General features: G+C 39.2%; 1 long non-coding RNA gene across 1 annotated transcript; it reads right to left on the bottom strand.

Moving 5' to 3' along the window:
- Window positions 1-2,544: 2,544 nt before the first annotated feature.
- LOC121706621 lies at window positions 2,545-18,007 on the bottom strand. Its single transcript, XR_006031085.1, has 3 exons — window positions 17,997-18,007; window positions 15,171-15,178; window positions 2,545-2,625 (listed from the first exon to the last, which is right to left on the bottom strand). It is a non-coding gene; the product is annotated as an uncharacterized LOC121706621 (long non-coding RNA).
- Between the last annotated feature and the right edge of the window lie 1,409 nt (window positions 18,008-19,416).

Genomic DNA, 19,416 nt, shown 5'->3' with positions numbered 1-19,416 from the left:
CACTTAGACCCTCAGATAGTAGGCTTAATTCACTGAATGACTGCCTTAGTAGTGTTAAAAACTGGATGTCAAAGAACTTTCTCCAGCTAAATTCTGACAAAACAGAGATCCTTGTCATTGGGTCCCAGCACATAGCGAATCAAATTTGCCATTTTTAGGTCCTTACAGGGTCAAGCCTGTTGCAAAGAACCTTTGCATCTGGTTTAGATAGATAGATAGATAGATACTTTATTGATCCCCAAGGAGCAATCTAAATTTTGACCACCATATTACAAAGCTTGTTCAATCTTATATTTCCAAAATAAGACCTATTTTATCATTCAAAAACACATAAACCATCTTACATGCTTTTATCTCCTCACGCCTGGATTTTGTAACAGTCTTTTCACATGCCTTACTAAAAGGTCCTTAAATAGACTTCAAATAGTCCAAAAGCTGCCAGGCTCTTAAATAAGACCAAAAGGTATGAACACATCACTCCTGTTCTAGCATCACTACACAGGCTCCCAATATGCTGGAGAATTGTTTAAAATGTTCAACAATTTCATTTAAAGCTCTTCATGGCCTTTCCCCTGGTTACATTTCTGATATGCCCTATGATAGTGCCCTAGTCCTACATGCACATTAAAGCAACACTAAAGCACTTTTCCTCTGTTGCACGCATGCTATTTGTTTATCCAGCATAGGCTTTGGAAATAACAATGTATTGCATCATCAGAAGCAAGTCAAATTTGTAGTAATTCTGCATTCTATCGAACTACAAATCCCCTACCCGATCTGGCAAACTTGCATAGTGCGGTCATAGCCGATAGAGGGTCGCGAAGCAAATGCAGAAGTGCCATTCACCCTGTTACCAGTGGATGAACCATTGAAACGATTTTGGAAACATCATTTTAAGGTACAAAAAACTCTTTGGTGTTGCTTCAAGGTCTACAGGCAAAAGTTTATTAGGCCATCCTTAAAAATATTTTCGTTTGCCGTAACCCGACCGACCCTGTCAATTTAGAACCGACCCAAATATTTATTTTTTTCCCCTTTTAGTCCGACCGACTTGCCGGTTGTAAACTTGCGTTAATACCGACCGATTGTTGTTTTTTTACTCTAAACAACCAATACAAATGCAATAAAATAATATTTCTTTTAGTAGGCCCAAGTATTGTGAATATAAATTGCCTACATGCAAACGTGGCTCACGTGTGGCGTCATCTCTACACCATTGGTTTTACACATGTCACACTATGGCCTACGCTTCGTTTCATTCACACAAACTGATAACGCTTTTACTTGGCACGAAGTTCTGGAAGAACTGTGGCCAGATCTTTTCTCATCCCTCCTCCCCCTAGTCTAACGGTGACCGTGTCGGAGTATTGAAATTGGTTGTGGTCTATTCAGCATTTCTCAAAATATGGGTCCGCAACATGGAGACTGCTGGTCCGCGGAGTCGTGGAGTGAAATTAGGCCCGGTGCTTCATCTGATAATTTGCTGCGCAGTTGATCAAGAAACCGCGGATCGACGAAAAAAGAAAACAAACGTTTCTGCTATCGATGTCATTAAACATGGAGCCCTACAATTAAGTGGTGGTATGAGCATTCATTCAGTGCGCGTCTGCGCGAGAGAAACTGAAACTAATCGATAACGTTGGTATCAAAGCTCCGCTTCAACCTGTTGGAAGGCTATTTATTTATTTAACGAAACTTAATAGAACGACGTTGTTTTTTGGAACTTCCTTAGAAACAGAGCAGAGACTGTATAATACACTGTATAGCATTGAGTATTGTATAGTCAAATTTCAATATAACGTGGCTAAGAGCTATTGTAGCCTTCTTTCTGGGTACATGTAGATGAGCCCTATGACCCAAAAGTCTGCCATGACCGGGCCTCAGGTCAAAGAAGTTTGAGAAAAGCTGGTCTATATAACCTGCATCAGAATGAGGTTTGCAATGGTGCGCCTGAAGGCACGGGTTGAAGACCCAGTCAGTTACGTCACGATATGCACATTTGTGTAAATTCATTCCTACGTAATCACCATGACCAAAATTGTACTTTTTTTTTTTTTACTTTGAATCTTGAAAAAAAAAATATTGACCTACCTACCGACCCATTTTTATTTTTTTTTGGCTGTTACTGCAAACAAAAATATTTTTAAGGATGGCCTTAACTATTCCTGAGTCCCGGCTTGCTACTAAAGGGGACATCTTTTTCTGTGTTAGCCTCAAAGCTCTGGAAAGCACTGCCTGAGCAAATAAGGTTAGCTGATTCTATGACATCTTTTAAATCTCTTCTTAAAACTCCCTTGTACCGCAAAGCCTTTAAAGAGTTTAATACAGTGTATGAAAATGCACTGCTGTGTTATCCGAAGTCTTATTATTATTATTACAGTGCATGAAAATGTTACAGTGTGACTTTGGCGCTTATCAATATTCATCTATTAAACTATCTACATTCAACTTTTAAACTATTTACTTATGTGGTTATGAAAACATCAAGATTCATTAAACTATGTGTATCAACATCCATTAAACTATCAGCCTATTGTTACAAGCCTGGCTCAAAGCAAGCAACAGAGTAGGGAAAGGCCACACGCGGAATAGCGATATATATATTAAATTTATTAAATTAATATACTTTAACAGAATGGGTTAAGTAAAGTCAGTAATGGAGTTGGATTTGGAAAATAAAAGTGTAAGCAGTCAGTGTAATGCGGTGTAGCGAATAAGCAAAACAAAATCCTAAACGGTGCGGGAGAGACGAAGCGGCAGCGGTCAACAACCCGGTCTCGTCTGAAGCGCTTTTAAAGGCCCAGACTAGGAAGTGATTAGCCCGACTCCAAACACCTGCGCCCAGCTCACTTGTAGGAGACAGACGCAGCACACAGAAAGGAGGAGGAGCCAGGCAAGGCCGTGACACTATCAACATGCATTATGTGTATCAACAATTTTTAAACTATCTGTCCATTAACATCCACTAAACTATCTGCCTATCAACTAGGGATGGCGAAAACTAAAAATTTTCTTGACCACCGAGCCTCATTAGCCGGTTGAAACCAGTTAACTGATTAGTTCAAAATATGCTACTCTATTTGAAATAACAGCCATTTCGTGCCGTGCCTGCAATTTCACAACTCCGTCGCATCGCCGCCCTTCCACTCACGTCACTTTTTTTTTAATCCCCTACAGCGCGAAACATGAGTCCCGCAAACGCAGCGCCAAGGAGCTTGTATGTAATCTGATTATTTAAGAAAATGGACAGCTCCGAAGAGATGCCGCTTTAGTTTGAGGTAGTGCTAACAATAATAAAGAAAGATGATGATCATCATCACCTTATCTGTTACCATTGATTTCTTCCTGAAATGTAGATGTAATGTATTTCCAAATCTAAGCCTATCTTATGCGGAATGTTGCCTAATAGACTGCAACACGATAAAACTAATGGATAAAACAGGCACCTTCAGAATGCGTAAAAGACGCACCGGCCAAGGCAGGTCTAACCTTCTAATAGCGGACAGAACAACTCTTTTCTTTAATTTATTGCGTAAGCACTAGAAAGCCCTGACCGCTTACAAAGTGAAGGGGCACTATGTCTTTTTCAATTATTCCACATATCTTTTGGGTAATAGTCTCTGAGCGATGTTTGTCACTTTTCCTACCAGCTAGCATAGATGACATGGTAGGTTGGCTTTGGCTACCATTCTCATCCGAAGAGGCATTAGGGTGTTGCATTTTCAAGTGATACATCATGATGTGCTACTACACTGTATCACACAAGTTGCAACTTACATCTGTGTCATTCTTTTAGATGAAATGGTCCCACACACTACTTTTCTTTGCACGCTTCATCCTGTCGTCTGGCCAGGCTCTAACCTCAAGTGTTTTAGCTTGTAGCCTATACTTTTCGCAAACGCTGTGACCTCACGCCAAATGTTTTGTTGGTTTATTAAGTACAAACAGGCGAGTTATGGAAAAATTCAGAGTGAGGGATAATTTGTTCACTTCACACAAAAAGATCTTGGAATGAGATGGCTAACTGTAGTAGCGTTTAGTCCACTGTCAATAATTTAGAGATCACTATTTTTTTTTAACCGACTACCGACAACTTTGATCAGTTAATATTAATACGGTCAACCATCAGTCAAATGGTCATCAGTTAACATCCCTACTATCAACACCCATTAAACAATCTGCCTATCAACATCCATTAAACTATCTACATTCAACTTTTGTTCTACTTTTAAACCATCAAGATTCATTAAACTATTGTGTATCACCATTCATTAAACATTCTGACCATCAACATCCATTAAACTATCTGCCTATCAACATCCATTAAACAATCTGTCTATCAACATTAAACTTTCTGACTATCAACATCCATTAAACTATTTACATTCAACAGAGTAGTATACATCGCACATTTAGACCTTTGATGTATTTACATTCAACGTTTAAACTATCTACTTTTAAACCATCAAGATTCATTAAACTATGTGTATCAACATCCATTAAACTATCTGTCTATCATCATTCATTAAACCATCCATCTATCAACAACTTTTAAACTATCTACATTCAACTTTTAAACTGTCTACTTATCAACTTTCATTAAACTATACAACCACCATTTCACTGCCAGTCCTAGCAACACCTTAGTAACCTCTCCATTATCTGTTTTAACATGATATTTTATATTTACATTTTTTGCATTTTCATACACGGGTAATTCCTTGGAATTGCATTTCCAATTTAAGTTTATTTTTTGTTGTGTCTTGTTTTGTTTTGCGTGTATGCTGTCTAATAGTTTTTTTGTCTAGTAAAAAAAGATACATTTTTCTATTATTCTTGCCAATGTTGATATGGTCTTATTTGTATTATTTTTAGACCATTTTAATGTTGTTCTTTTAATTATTTTATATATGTAAAGCACTTTGTAACTTTGTTTAGAAAAGCGCTCTATAAACTAGAAAATGTAATTTCGTGGAAATTACCAGTGCATGAAAGTGCAAAACATATATTAACTAGGGCTGTCAATCGATTAAAAAAATAAATCTAATTAATTACATACTCTGTGATTAATTAATCTAAATTAATCGCATATATAATTTTTGCTGTGAAAGTATTTTAAATATTTAAATTCAAATGAATCATTGATTAATCAGCATTAGTGACATTAAAGTTCAAAAACTCTTTTTATTATTATTTTCACTGTTCAAATAATTGCCATAATAATCTATGATATGAACTAATATACTGAGGAAATAAATTCAAAAGTGCTTAGGGAAGAAGTTTTTTTTTTCACATACAAGGCATTTCAGGCCACAGATATAACCTAGGGGACACAATGAAAATAAATTAACACTCCCCTCAATGTCAACACTTATTTCTTTGCATTGATGTGCGACTATAGAGTTGATATGCAAATTCCTTGCTGCAGACATTGCAGAGGACTTTATTTTCAACACCATCAGGCCGTTTTTTAAAAGTAAATGTTCCAATCAATGATCCAGGCAGCACATTTTCTTCTCTCTCCTTCATTTTACAGTCTAATTTTTACTGACTAGAACGGCTCGGGGTCAAAGGTCATACGGAATCGATTAATCTGCACTAATTTTTTAATCAGTTATTTTTTCTCAAATTAATTAATCAAAATTAATCAGTTATTTTGACAGCCCTAATATTAACATAAAATGCAAAACAAACTTTTATTTGGAAACAGTTGTGGGCAGAGGAAACAGTTGGCAGGAGTCATAGTTGATAACAACTGACAGTTGAAATGGCTGAACAGTTAAATAGTTGAGTAGTTTAAACAGTTAAATTATTTAATAATGAGTTATTGTAGTGAGGACATTTATTTTGAAACAGTTGTGGGCAGAGGAAATAGTTGAACAGGATCTGTAGTCTTAAGAGAGTCAGATTGTATGTTTAAAGCCTGAGATAGAGTATATAGTTTAAAAGTTAAATGTAGATAGTGTAATGGATGTTGATAGACAGAAAGTTGAATGGATGTTGATAGGCAGATTGTTTACTGGATGTTGATGGATAGTTTAATGGGTGGATGAGTGAATGGTTTGAAGAGGATGAAAGGATAAAGTTGGATGGAATGTGCCTTATATCCTTGTAGAATGGAGAGACAGAGAGAGAGTTGGCCTAGTTGAGCAGAAAGCAGTTGATACAGGTGCAATCAGTTTAACTGGCTCTTTGATGGGGCCTAGTTGAGCAGCTGGAAGTTGATACAGGTGCAAATGAAGTTATATTAGCCCATTGTGATGTCATAGTGCCAATGCAAAGTCTATGGGGAAAAATAAGCTTGTTTTTTGTTAACATCTTAAAATCTATAAAGTTTACAAAAGTGAAAAATAAATTCCTCAAGTGTCCTTTTCAAGGCCTACGTTACAAAGTTTGAACAAAGTTTCTACGTTAAACCAGTGCTCGAATTACGTGGGAGCCAGAGGGAGCCGAGCTCCCATAGAGTGAGGACTGGCTCCCATGAAAGCAACAAAGTCAAAAATCTGAGGGGGTCTGGCATTGCAATTTAATCTTAAACAACCGCTCATTATCCATCCCTGTGTGATCTCTTACCATTAAAGACGTTAAATTAAAATATAGGCTACGGGACGTAGACCTACCCTACGCTCTTGAACGCAGCATGACACTTCACCACCACACCACTAGACTATATGAGCAAACCGTATACGATCGTTTTGACAGCACTCACAAATCTGAAGAAGTCACCCTGCTTTGATGCGAGTGTTTTGTCTATTTACATAGGCGTTCATTGGGCTAGCAGGGGTGTCAAACTCAAATTCACAGGGGGCCAAAATTAAGAACTGGGAGTATGTCGCGGGCCAAGCTCAACATTTATTGAATAACCGATGTTTTTATTGAATTAAAACTGTATACACACAAGAAAAAATATAATGCAGGCATTTCTGAATATAGCCTAATAGAAAAAATATATTGAATATCTGAATAGAAAAAATATATTGGCCTATTTTTTGCAGGTGAACTATAAAAATTGTAAATAACATTTAACAATTATCAAAATTGTAATTGTAACTATTAACAGTTAACAAACTCTCCCTCTGAGAATGGCCGTGCTGTTTGCGCGATATCCTGTGCAACTGTAAGGGCTAGTCCACACGTACGAAACCGATCTTTTTTTCCTCCGTCTTCCCTGAAACCGCATCAAGAATATTTGCGTCCAAACGGATCCATCTCAACACGTTACTTCATACCCCAGGCCTATAGGTGGCACTGTTTCTTTACAGAAATTGACCAAAGTTTGTGTGCTTTACAAACAGACAGAATAGGCTATGACAAAATGGCTAGTGCAAGGAAACCAGAATTGTTTGTGTGGACTGATGGTGAACTGTCAACTGTAGTCAACTGTAAAACTAATAAACTTTATTTTACGGTTTGTGAAGGGTGCAGTCCCGTCCTTTATTTGGCTAACACAGGTAGGCCTACTAATCACCTTTACTTTCTTTGGTTGTAGGATAGTCCGTGATTCACATTAGTTTTGGCTATCACCGCAATTAGGCTACTAAACGCAAGGCTTACCCAAGTTCTAGGGTATTCTGTCGCCACATTTATTATATTGCTATAAAACCTTCGTTAGTAACAGTCAATACGTTTGCCTGCATCAAATCAAATCGCGCATTTGCATTCAGTGTGCTACCAGCTTAACGTGAGTTCTAAGCGTCTTTGTATGCTTATATCTGATTTCACTCGACTGTGAATGCATGTATATATGTTGTAAGACACGTAAAATAAATGAATGACACTGGCACTACGCACAAATTAATGTAGCCTAAACTTACACCGCACTTTCCTAATAACTTAAGTTCTCTCACGTCACTGACAGTAGCTAGAATGTATTAAAAAACACCGGGGAAAAACAGTGTTCAGTCTACCAAGTCATAAGCTATCGGCGCTGCGCAGCACTAGTTGTGATATTTATCTTACGGAGTGTAATCGTAGGTAATGTCATGTATGAAAACTAGTATTGTTAGGCAATACTATAAGTGCAAGTCCAGGGCAGCTGAGGTGTGGCGATGACATCATCGATACGCAAGCAGGATGTGCGGTTTCGCTGTCTAAACGAATTCAAACGGGCTACGGTTTCAGATTTCTCCACTCTGGGACCAGGTTTCAGAAAAGTGCGGTTTTGGGCCAGTGCGTTTACAGGATGCGTTTAACCTAAAAAGCGTCTCTGTGTGGACGGGCCCTAAAACTCGCTTTTCCAGCAGCATCACTTTGTGACTTGGCTTGTCTGCCTTGAAAGCAGACTTGCTTTCAATTCTCCCACTTTCTGTAGCTTAAGCTTCGCATCCAGATCTTTGTATTTGTCTTCATGTTTAGTTTCGTAGTGCCGTTTTATGTTGTACTCTTGACAGCTACGGTGAATCCACATACCAAGCAAACGGATTTGTCCTTGAATAATATGAACATATAATCGTTTTCCCACCTATCTTGAAAGCTCCGATTATCAATCTTTCGCTTCGCCATTTTCGTTGATAGTTTGTCTGGTTGCATGGATACGTGTTTTGTTTATGAACAGAAAAGGCGGCATTAACGATGCAACGCATTTTGGGATTTGAAGTGTTATCGGTGTATGATACACTATATGTACAGTATGTAGCAACTTGATGGGCTGCGCTCATGCGCTGAATAGAATAGCGTGCTAGGCCAGCTCTAACGCGGATGCGCTGAAGAGAATACTGTCAGGCCAGCTCAGATATGGATGCGCTGTATAAACTACACGGCGGGCCACTTCTAATACAGATTGAATAATGACCTCGCGGGCCACAAATAAGCAGCAAAAATGGCCCGCGGGCCTGAGTTTGACATCCCTGGGCTAGCCTATATGGTTTGATATGTGCTGAAAAGTCCTATTTGCTTTTGAACTTGCGCTTCACCTCTTCTATGTTGATTGACAAAGCCATTATGGCCCATAATGCCGCCTACAATGATTGTGTTGTCTGATTATCTGTAGCTATCCTCTGCCATTCAGAGCTCCAGAAAGTTCCCAGATACTTTGAAACACCTGTTAGCAATCTCTGATGTCGGAATATTCAATGGCTACCCAACAACATCTCAGTGCAAACTCCAAAATTGTTCGTCTATTAATTTTCCACAGTTCAACAATACTAGAACATAGTTTGGCTGCAATGGCTTATAATTATTATGGCTTATAATTATTGTGTTTGACACTGAGGATAGCCTATCTGAGACGGTGGTCTGGTTCAAATGAGTCACGTTGTGAAATTGAGAATGGCACAGACTAAATCGTTTAGTCTATTTCTTTGTATTGTGAAATTGAAATGAAATATTAACTATTACAATCAATAATATGTTGAAATTAATTAAAAGCAATCAATTTCTATGAAAAATCTATGTCTGTTGTGTGCGTGTGTCAAGGTAAAGCCAAGGCCTACCGTGCGCATATATTGTACGCCTAGGCTATTTCATCGCTTTGTTAGGCTATGCACGGGGTGTGCCAACTTTTTATGAGATAGAGAGACCCCCTTAAAGACAAAAAGATAATTCGAGCCCTGCGTTAAACGGTTAAAGCTGAATTAGACGCAGAAATTTGGTGGGAAGAAGAAAAAGAAGAAGACGACGACGACTTCGGATAACAGAACAGAACATTTTCATGTGCTGTAATAAAGATTATTATATTAATACATACACTATCAGAATTCAGAGTTTTCACCTTTAAAGGAGAATTCCGGTGTGATATTGACCTAAAGTGTGTTGAAACATGATGGTGACCGTGATTTGTTCAAGTAACAGTTGTCCCAGGACCAACATTCTAAAGACGGTCCTGGACCAACAACTCTTTAACCAATCACAGCCTTGTGATGTCATCAATGTGAGTCTTCTGCTTCTCCCATTGCCATTTTGAAATTTCCCTCCAGAAACAACCAGTGGATCACCAACTTGTATCTCAATAAAGGTAGGTCCTTGCATATTTTTTGTGTAAAATAGTTGTAAAATAAAGTAATTCCGAGTGGCATCTGAATATATGCACCTTAGATTTTTTTTATTTTCGTTTTAGTTGACTTGGTTCCATGTTTGTCTAATGTTAGCTGCCAGGCTAGGGGCCATACATTTACTGTAATACATTAGCTTCCTAATAGGTAATTCAGTGGCTATGCATCTTTTAAATAACTTATTTCGAAGGGATACAGTAGTTGAAGTAGCTTTGAAGCTCATTTAGCAATCTTGGTGCCGCTGTTATTATGTTAGAGGCTAGGTTAGGGAACATAAATGTATGCTACAAAATTAGCTTGCTAATAGGTAGGTGCAGCATGCAACTATGTGAAGTGCCAAGCCGGTGTTATGTTAGTTAACTTGCTAAGGAGGACACTTTTGGACTACTAATGTAGCTTGGTAATAGGCTAAAGCAGTAGCTTTTCTTTGTACATGGTCCTGGAGCGACGTTGCCATGTTGGTCTTGGACCGTCTTTACAATGTTGGTCCAGGACCCACATTGTCATGTTTGTCCAGGACCGTTATTACAATGTCGGTCCAGGACCCACATTGTCATGTTTGTCCAGGACCGTCTTTACAATGTTGGTCCAGGACCCACATTGTCATGTTTGTCCAGGACCGTCTTTACAATGTTTGTCCAGGACCGTCTTTACAATGTTGGTCCAGGACCCACATTGTCGTGTTTGTCCAGGACTGTCATTACAATGTTGGTCCAGGACCATCTTTACAATGTTGGTCCAGGACCCACATTGTCATGTTTGTCCAGGACCGTCATTACAATGTTGGTCCAGGACCCACATTGTCATGTTTGTCCAGGACCGTCATTACAATGTTGGTCCAGGACCGTCTTTACAATGTTGGTCAGGGACCGTCTTTAGAATTTTGGTCCAGCACCATTTTTACAATGTTAATCCTGGACCAACATTGTAAAGACGGTCCTGGACCAAAATGGTGGTCACTCCTGGAAGATGTACAACAAACAAAAGTGACTGCTTTAGCCTATTACCAAGAAGAGACCCAATAGTTGATATAGCTTTGAAGCTCATTTAGCAATCTTGTTGCCATGGTAATTAGTGCTAATGTTAGCAGCTAGGCTAGGTAAAATACTAAAAAAATAGCTTGCTATTAGGCAATACAGATCTGTCAGTTGTCGTTAGACTGATTTTTTTTCTTCCTACATTTCTGAGAAACTTGCCATGTTTAAACCTTTATACAATAAGCTGCAAAATATTTTTTCTGCTTTGTTTATTACAGGTCCATCATAGGGAAGTTTGTCCAGGTCCATCACAGTGAAGCTGGTTCAGGTCCATCATAAGGAAGCTGGTCCAGGCCCATCACAGTGAAGCTGGTCCAGGTCAATCGCAGGGATGTTGGTCCAGGCTCATCATAAGAAAGTTGGTCCAGGTCCATCACAGGGAAGCTGGCCCACGTCCATCATAAGAAATAGCACTCTGCAGTCTGCACACACTCTGCTCTGGTCTGTGCAATGGCAGCAACGTCTGCTACACAAGCGATACATCACTGTTTCAATTTAATCTGTTTATACTATAATTTAAGGGGGTGGGACATGGAACAGCAGTTTAAGAAAGATAAGATTAGTAGGGGATTGACTTTTGCCATGTTAAGCTATGGAGACTGATGGAGTGTGGGTCGGTAAGAGTAATTATTTGGAAAAATATATTGAATTATATTTTAAGTGTCAAAAAAATATATTTTTGTCATATTTGTCAATATATATTTTTTGTATATATTATATTTTATATTATATTTTTAATTTTCTACAAGAGGCCAGACAACATCAGAGACTATGAAAACAGACTGCCCACCTGCACCAACACCGCAATATTTCCAGAAGGAAATTATCCATGTGGGCACTGAGCACAGGACAATTTCACACACAAATGTCACTCCTTTAATCACCCTATAACAGGAAAAGAACTATGGGTTAAAGGAAAAATCACATGCAGCACTACTAATTAGGTATATTTGATCAAATGTCCCTGTGGGCAGCGGCGCCGGAACGAGTTTGAAAGTGGGGGTGCAAAAAAACAAAACAAAAAGCTGGTTTCGGGCTGGGTTCCCCGAGACAATTTTGAAAATTCCAGAGGCCAACTATTCACGCACGTTTTCACGTGGGATATTACGATATAAGAGAGTATAATAATAATTTTTAAAAAAGTCTAACAAAAATTGTCATTATGTTAGGTGCTGTGTAGTGATTTCGGGTGGTTTCATTCAAGCTGATTGGACTGCAAGTAGCGTCTTTTTACGCACAGAGTGATTTAGTCTAGGCTACAAGTTCTAAATGGATAATCTGCTAAAATAAACTGCGCCTGATATTGACAGACACAGACACACCAGCATAACCTGAATTTCCATTCAAGGAATAAAGGAGGTAGTCTGTAGCCTACAATAATAATGATCACAATCTCCATTTTCTGTCCTGTGCACGCAGCCAAGCCTTGTGACTGATGAAAAGATCTGCACGTAACCTACTTTCTACATTTTGAAGGTTAGCGTAAAAGGTCCCCCGGTAACCTGTTACTGTTATCCCCGTAAGAAAACGACACTAGAATTAGTTACCCAACTGTGCCTGTTCCCTTTGTGTTTGACTGTAATCATGTTATACATTAATTAGTGATTAAAAATGACCTTTCTGCGCTCCATATCTGTAACACGAACTGATCTGACCTGACTTGACCTGAGTTTACGTGTAAGCCTGTGTTTGCATGATTCTCTATAACGTTTTACTGCATTGCCATGAACAAAGTAAAGGCAAAAAAGGTGTTTCTTTGTCGAACAAATTGGGATGCAATGTGAGCCTTGAATTGAATGCCATGCAGGAATTTGCTAGGATCTCAAAACCGGATTATGAACATTCTTTGCCATAGAGAAACACACAATAGCGTTGGATTATAAACATGCTTTGCCACAAAAACAGAGAAAAAGGTGAGGTAAGTCGAGCTATATGAAGTTATTATTTTGCTGTCACTTCGTCTGTTTTATAACCCAGAAGGATGTACTTGGTATCAAATGATAGCTCTGTGTCTCCTCTTTCATCCGACATGCGTGGCATATCTATCCGATGACAGGTCCGCGATTCAAACGAGAGTAATGGGTGTGCAGTTGGTTTTTGTACATGACGTTATTATTTTGCAGTCAGTTCTTCTGTTTTCATAAGCCAGAAGGATCGACATACTTGGTACCAATGGGTAGCCCTGTGTCTCCTCTTTCATCTGATATGTTTGCCATATCTATGCGTTCACGAGTTTGCAAGTAATTCAAACGAGTGTAATGGGTGCGCAGGTGAACACAGACTGTAAATATGATGCAATTTGATTTAATTTCATGATTTTTTTTTAATCTTCATACTTTAACGTACAGACAAGTGCGTGATCTCGTTGGAAAGCCCCACTTCTGCTCTGTCACGCAATTACGGCTTCTCGCTGCTAGGAACAGTTGCGGAGCAATGTAACAGAGAAGAAAGGGTGTGTTTTGACGCACTTTGCATCAATCGGCTTCGAAAGGGTTAAAATCTCACGTATCCCCTGAAGTGCCTTCACGTACCCCCATTTGGGAACCACTGAGCGATGCCGTGTCGGTGTTAGACCAACATTGTAATGACGGTCCTGGACAAACACGACAATGTGGGTCCTGGACCAACATTGTAAAGACGGTCCTGGAAAAACATGACAATGTGGGTCCTGGACCAACATTGTAAAGCCGGTCCTGAACCAACATTGTAATGACGGTCCTGGACAAACATGACAATGTGGGTCCTGGACCAACATTGTAAAGACGGTCTAAGACCAACATGGCAACGTCGCTCCAGGACCATGTACACACAAAAGCTACTGCTTTAGCCTATTACCAAGCTACATTAGTAGTCCAAAAGTGTGCTCCTTAGCAAGTGAACTAACATAACACCGGCTTGGCACTTCACATAGTTGCATGCTGCACCTACCTATTAGCAAGCTAATTTGGTAGCACAAATTTATGTTCCCTAGCCTAGCCTCTAACATAATAACAGCGGCACCAAGACTGCTAAATGAGCTTCAAAGCTACTTCAACTACTGTATCCCTTCGAAATAAGTTATTTAAAAGATGCATAGCCACTGAATTACCTATTAGGAAGCTAATGTATTACAGTAAATGTATGGTCCCTAGCCTGGCAGCTAACATTAGACAAACATGGAACCAAGTCAACTAAAACGAAAATAAAAAAAATCTAAGGTGCATATATTCAGATTCCACTCGGAATTACTTTATTTTACAACTATTTTACACACAAATATGCAAGGACCTACCTTTATTGAGATACAAGTTGGTGATCCACTGGAAATTTCAAAATGGCAATGGGAGAAGCAGAAGACTCACATTGCACAAGGCTGTGATTGGTTAAAGAGTTGTTGGTCCAGGACCTTCTTTAGAATGTTGGTCCAGGAACAACTGTTACTTGAACAAATCACGGTCATCGAAACATGATACCGAGTGTGAACGTATGTCTCATAGCCCATCTCGGCTTGTCCCCTGCACTCCCAAATCTGGCGCTAGTTAGCTGATGCTACCAACAGCTTTTTCAATGGTGGTGCTTTGGCATCGGGCTAGCCATGCAAATAAATCACTGTTTTACACCATTTACGAGGCTCAATGTATCTCCACACTTCATTGGTAGACTTCCGAGGGACCTGACATTTAAAACGAGACATTGAGAACTTTGAAAAAGCACTGCCCAGAAGGCACACATAAATCTTACCGATGTCGGGCTGATGAATGTTACAGTCTTGAAGACATGGCATAGGAAGCGTTTGCTCATTGGCAAGACATCACCGGGATGTCGGCAAATCATCGAAAACGACAATGAGCCAATGTTTCAAAGACTCATCGTTTGCTCATTGGCAAGACACAAGCGTGCCGGAAGCACCGGTGCAGTGGGTGCTAACGCACCCCCACTTTTCGGGGGTAAAAAAAAAAAAAAAAGGGCAGTTGTTGACCACAACACCGACACGGCCTCGCTCAGTGGTTCCCAAATGTGTGAACGCATAGATATGGCAAGCATATCAGATGAAAGAGGAGACACAGGGCTACCCATTGGTACCAAATATGTCAATCCTTCTGGCTTATGAAAACAGACGAACTGACTGCAAAATAATAACGTCATGTACAAAAACCAACTGCACACCCATTACTCTCGTTTGAATCGCGGACCTGTCATCGGATAGATGCCACGCATGTCGGATGAAAGAGGAGACACAGAGCCATCATTTGATACCAAGTACATCCTTCTGGGTTATAAAACAGACGAAGTGACAGCAAAATAATAACTTCATATAGCTCGACTTACCTCACCTTTTTCTCTGTTTTTGTGGCAAAGCATGTTTATAATCCAACGCTATTGTGTGTTGCTCTATGGCAAAGAATGTTCATAATCCGGTTTTGAGATCCTAGCAAATTCTTGCATGGCATTCAATTCAAGGCTCACATTGCATCCCAATTTGTTCGACAAACAAACACCTTTTTTGCCTTTACTTTGTTCATGGCAATGCAGTAAAACGTTGTAGAGAATCATGCAAACACAGGCTTACACATAAACTCGGGTCAAGTCAGGTCAGATCAGTTCGTGTTACAGATATGCGCAGAAAGGTCATTTTTAATCACTAATTAATGTATAACATGATTACAGTCAAACACAAAGGGAACAGGCACAGTTGGGTAACTAATTCTAGTGTCGTTTTCTTACGGGGATAACAGTGACAGGTTACCGGGGGACCTTTTACGCTAACCTTCAAAATGTAGAAAGTAGGTTACGTGCAGATCTTTTCATCACAGTCACAAGGCTTGGCTGCGTGCACAGGACAGAAAATGGAGATTGTGATCATTATTATTGTAGGCTACAGACTACCTCCTTTATTCCTTGAATGGAAATTCAGGTTATGCTGGTGTGTCCGTGTCTGTCAATATCAGGCACAGTTTATTTTAGCAGATTATCCATTTAGAACTTGTAGCCTACAAGGAGGCTACATGGGAGGATTCCATGCTGATCTGAAACAGACATCGGGCAGATGTAGCCTATGTGTGCTGTCTGGGTGGTAGTTTACTTACAAGACGATTTATGCAGACAGTATCTTCACGAAGTTTAGCGTTTGCAGCCATCTTGAATTTAGTCACGATAAGTCTAGCGATAAGTAAGAATGAACAGGTATGATAAGGGATCAGATTCCAAAAATAATTCTGTGGAAATGCATGGATTCCAGTTGCTGCTACTGGAAGAAACTGGAATCCATGCATTTCCACTGAATTATTTTTAGACTAGACTAAATTCAAGATGGCTGCAAACGCTAAACTTCATGAAGATACTGTCTATATAAATCGTCTTGTAAGTAAACTACCAGTACTTTTTTTTCAAAGTTCTCAATGTCTCGTTTTAAATGTCAGGGCCCTCGGAAGTCTACCAATGAAGTGTGGAGATACATTGAGCCTCGTAAATGGTGTAAAACAGTGATTTATTTGCATGGCTAGCCCGATGCCGAAGCACCACCATTGAAAAAGCTGTTGGTAGCATTGGCCAACTAGCGCCAGATTTTGGAGTGCAGGGGACAAGCCAAGATGGGCTATGAGACATACGTTCACACTCGGTATCATGTTTCAACACACTTTAGGTCAATATCACACCGGAATTCTCCTTTAAGCTGTGCTGGTCTCACAGGAGCCAAATATGACATCACTGCTTCATACTAACAAGGAATCACAGACTGGAGACAAGACAGACAAGCCCAATCAAAAACACAAACACAAAAAAGGCTAAGCTCTAGGAGTTCTCTGGCTAAACACTGCCCACTCTAAGGGGCAAATTCTGCAGGCTTGGTTGTACTGAAGACTTTTATTTGTATTATTTAACATCTGTCGGACAGTGAAGGCAAAACACAATGGCGTTCTTCTGCATTGCAAGCTTGTGCACAGACAATTGGGCCTCAGATAGTTCAACCTATGTGCCAAGACAAGAAGGTATTTTCTTGGTAATAGACCATGCAATTGGTTTGCGGGAAATAATAAGTGAATAATGAGGAAGCTATGTCCCCTGTCAAATTGATGTCAACACCAGGATAGGAATGTATAAACTGTCAGATCAATTACTGTATTTTCATGTGATGCCAGTCTATCAGGAAATAGGCTGTCTGAAATGTCTTTGGCAAACTGCATGACATACTGCAGAAAACCACAAATCCAAAGGCATGCATGTCCCTATTATCATGTTCATAAACTGGCCTTTTGCTGTAGGCCTACTAAGTAACCTCTTTTTATTACATTTAAAGTGCGGACTGAATGCATCACCCTGAGTGAACAAATCAGTTTGCGAAATCAAGAAACTTGCTAATTACAAATACATCCAAAAGTGTACCCAACTGAGATTATTTAAAATAGATTGCTATATAATATTTCAGAAAAATACAAAGCCACAACGCCAGTGCAGTGTTACATGGACTTGTATGACCTGTGCCGTGTTGTTGATAGTGTTCCTTTGTTACTAGTGTAACCTACCATCATGTTGCTTGCTTGTGTAGGCCATTGGCTCCCAAAGACTGGGTCGCGACCCACGGGTGGGTCGCAGGAGATTTTATTTGGGTCGCCAGCACAATTTATGTTGTGTAATAGGCCTAGCTTATACCATTTAACCAGGAAAGCCATCAGTTTTCTATTGGGATGTAGTTTGTTTACCACAGTGACGGCCCTAGAATAGCTCTGAAACTGGGGGCGAACGCGTCACAGAGGGGGCAGCGTGCATCTCACGGTACCGATCAACTTGCACGACACTTCATTTTGTCGTGTTGCATAGATGTCGCGCTGCCTCCTCACGTTCAGTCGTGTGTGGGCGCTTTGTTTAAAATGTCAGTTACCAGCTCATACTCAGTTCGTTTTAACGTATCTTAAGTGTTTTTCCACAAATGGACCACAATTTTAGGCATGTACTTAACAGTATACAACACATTAATAATACATTAATGAACTGTAAAATTATTTACAGTAAAACAGTGAAATTTACAGTTTAACTAATTTTTTTTATAGTTCTACCATTGCCTTTACAGTTCAACCACGAATATATCATAACTTGACTATGAACTCTCCCATTACTATGAACTTCATGGTCGCACATCTGATGCAGACTTTAAAGTTTACAGTTAATAAGTAAAGATGATGGTTGACTGCAATTCAGTTTATAGTCAGACTGTGGTCTTCATAATTATGAGGTTTACTATGAAGTTTACAGTTCAACTAAACATTTTCAACTTCAAAAGTAAATCACATTTCTGGGATAATACCATAGACTGTGTGTGGTCATCAAATAGACTGCTATGTTTACTTACTCACATGTTACTTGTATCGACTAAAGTTTAACAACATGACAGAAAAATGAACTTTTGATTAAAGAACACAGTCATCCATTATCGCTCATCATGAACACATCAAAATCGGTCATGGCACTGTTAATAAATACTTCATGGTTGAACTGTAAAAAAAACATAAGTCGACAGTGTTACTATGAACTATCATAGTGAATTTTACAGTAAAACCATCAAATTACCACAAACAAATCAATGAGAATACCAGCACTCTTTTTATGGAAGCCATAGCTATGTAGCTATGACACCATGTGTGCAGGAAGACCATCTTACTCAATTTAGCTCTAATATTCTCAAGGACTCTATAGCACCTGCCAAGGTTAAAAGTAAACCTAAAACACCATGGAGGAATATCACAACAGTAGCAAATCAGAAGAGAGAATGTAGGAAAGCCGAACGTAAATGGAGAATACTAAGCTTGAGTTATGTAGGGCCAGGCAATCTTCATTAATTGTAACATTATGAACACATTAATAACTCCCGTGCTCTTTTTGCCATTGTTTGCCATAACTTGATCAAGTTAACAAATTCCCCAACATAACAGAGCTACCTCAAGATTTCAAGTCAACAAAAAAATGTAATGATGTTGGTTCTTTTTTTTTTCCATCACAAAATTTAAAATATTAGAGTTCACCACAGGCCTAGACAAAATGTAGCCTCCTTATCTGTATTTACTGCTATTGATGGCCAAACCCTTGAAAAAACTGTGCTGCAACTTAGTTTTATCTACCTGCTGTCTTGACGCTCTGCCTAAACTTCTTTAAAAGTGTTTTCAGCTGTTTGGCATTTGAGCTTTTGCAAATTATGAACCGTTCTCACCTAATTTTCCTAGCAGCACTTAAGACTGCAGTTACCAAACCTCTCCTGTTGTGTTTGCTGTCAAATGTGACCGATTGACAATTATTTTCAAAAATATTGTTACCTTATTCTGACTACCATGAGTTGCCATGACTTAACACAGGGCATCTGAACACATGAACAATTTTTGATAATTTTCATGACAATTTGAGTGTTTATTTAACACCCA

Source organism: Alosa sapidissima, chromosome 4 (assembly GCF_018492685.1).
Source record: "Alosa sapidissima isolate fAloSap1 chromosome 4, fAloSap1.pri, whole genome shotgun sequence".
NCBI lineage: Eukaryota > Metazoa > Chordata > Actinopteri > Clupeiformes > Clupeidae > Alosa > Alosa sapidissima.
Note: the sequence above shows the minus strand (reverse complement) of the source record. Positions and strands in the feature narration are given on the sequence as shown.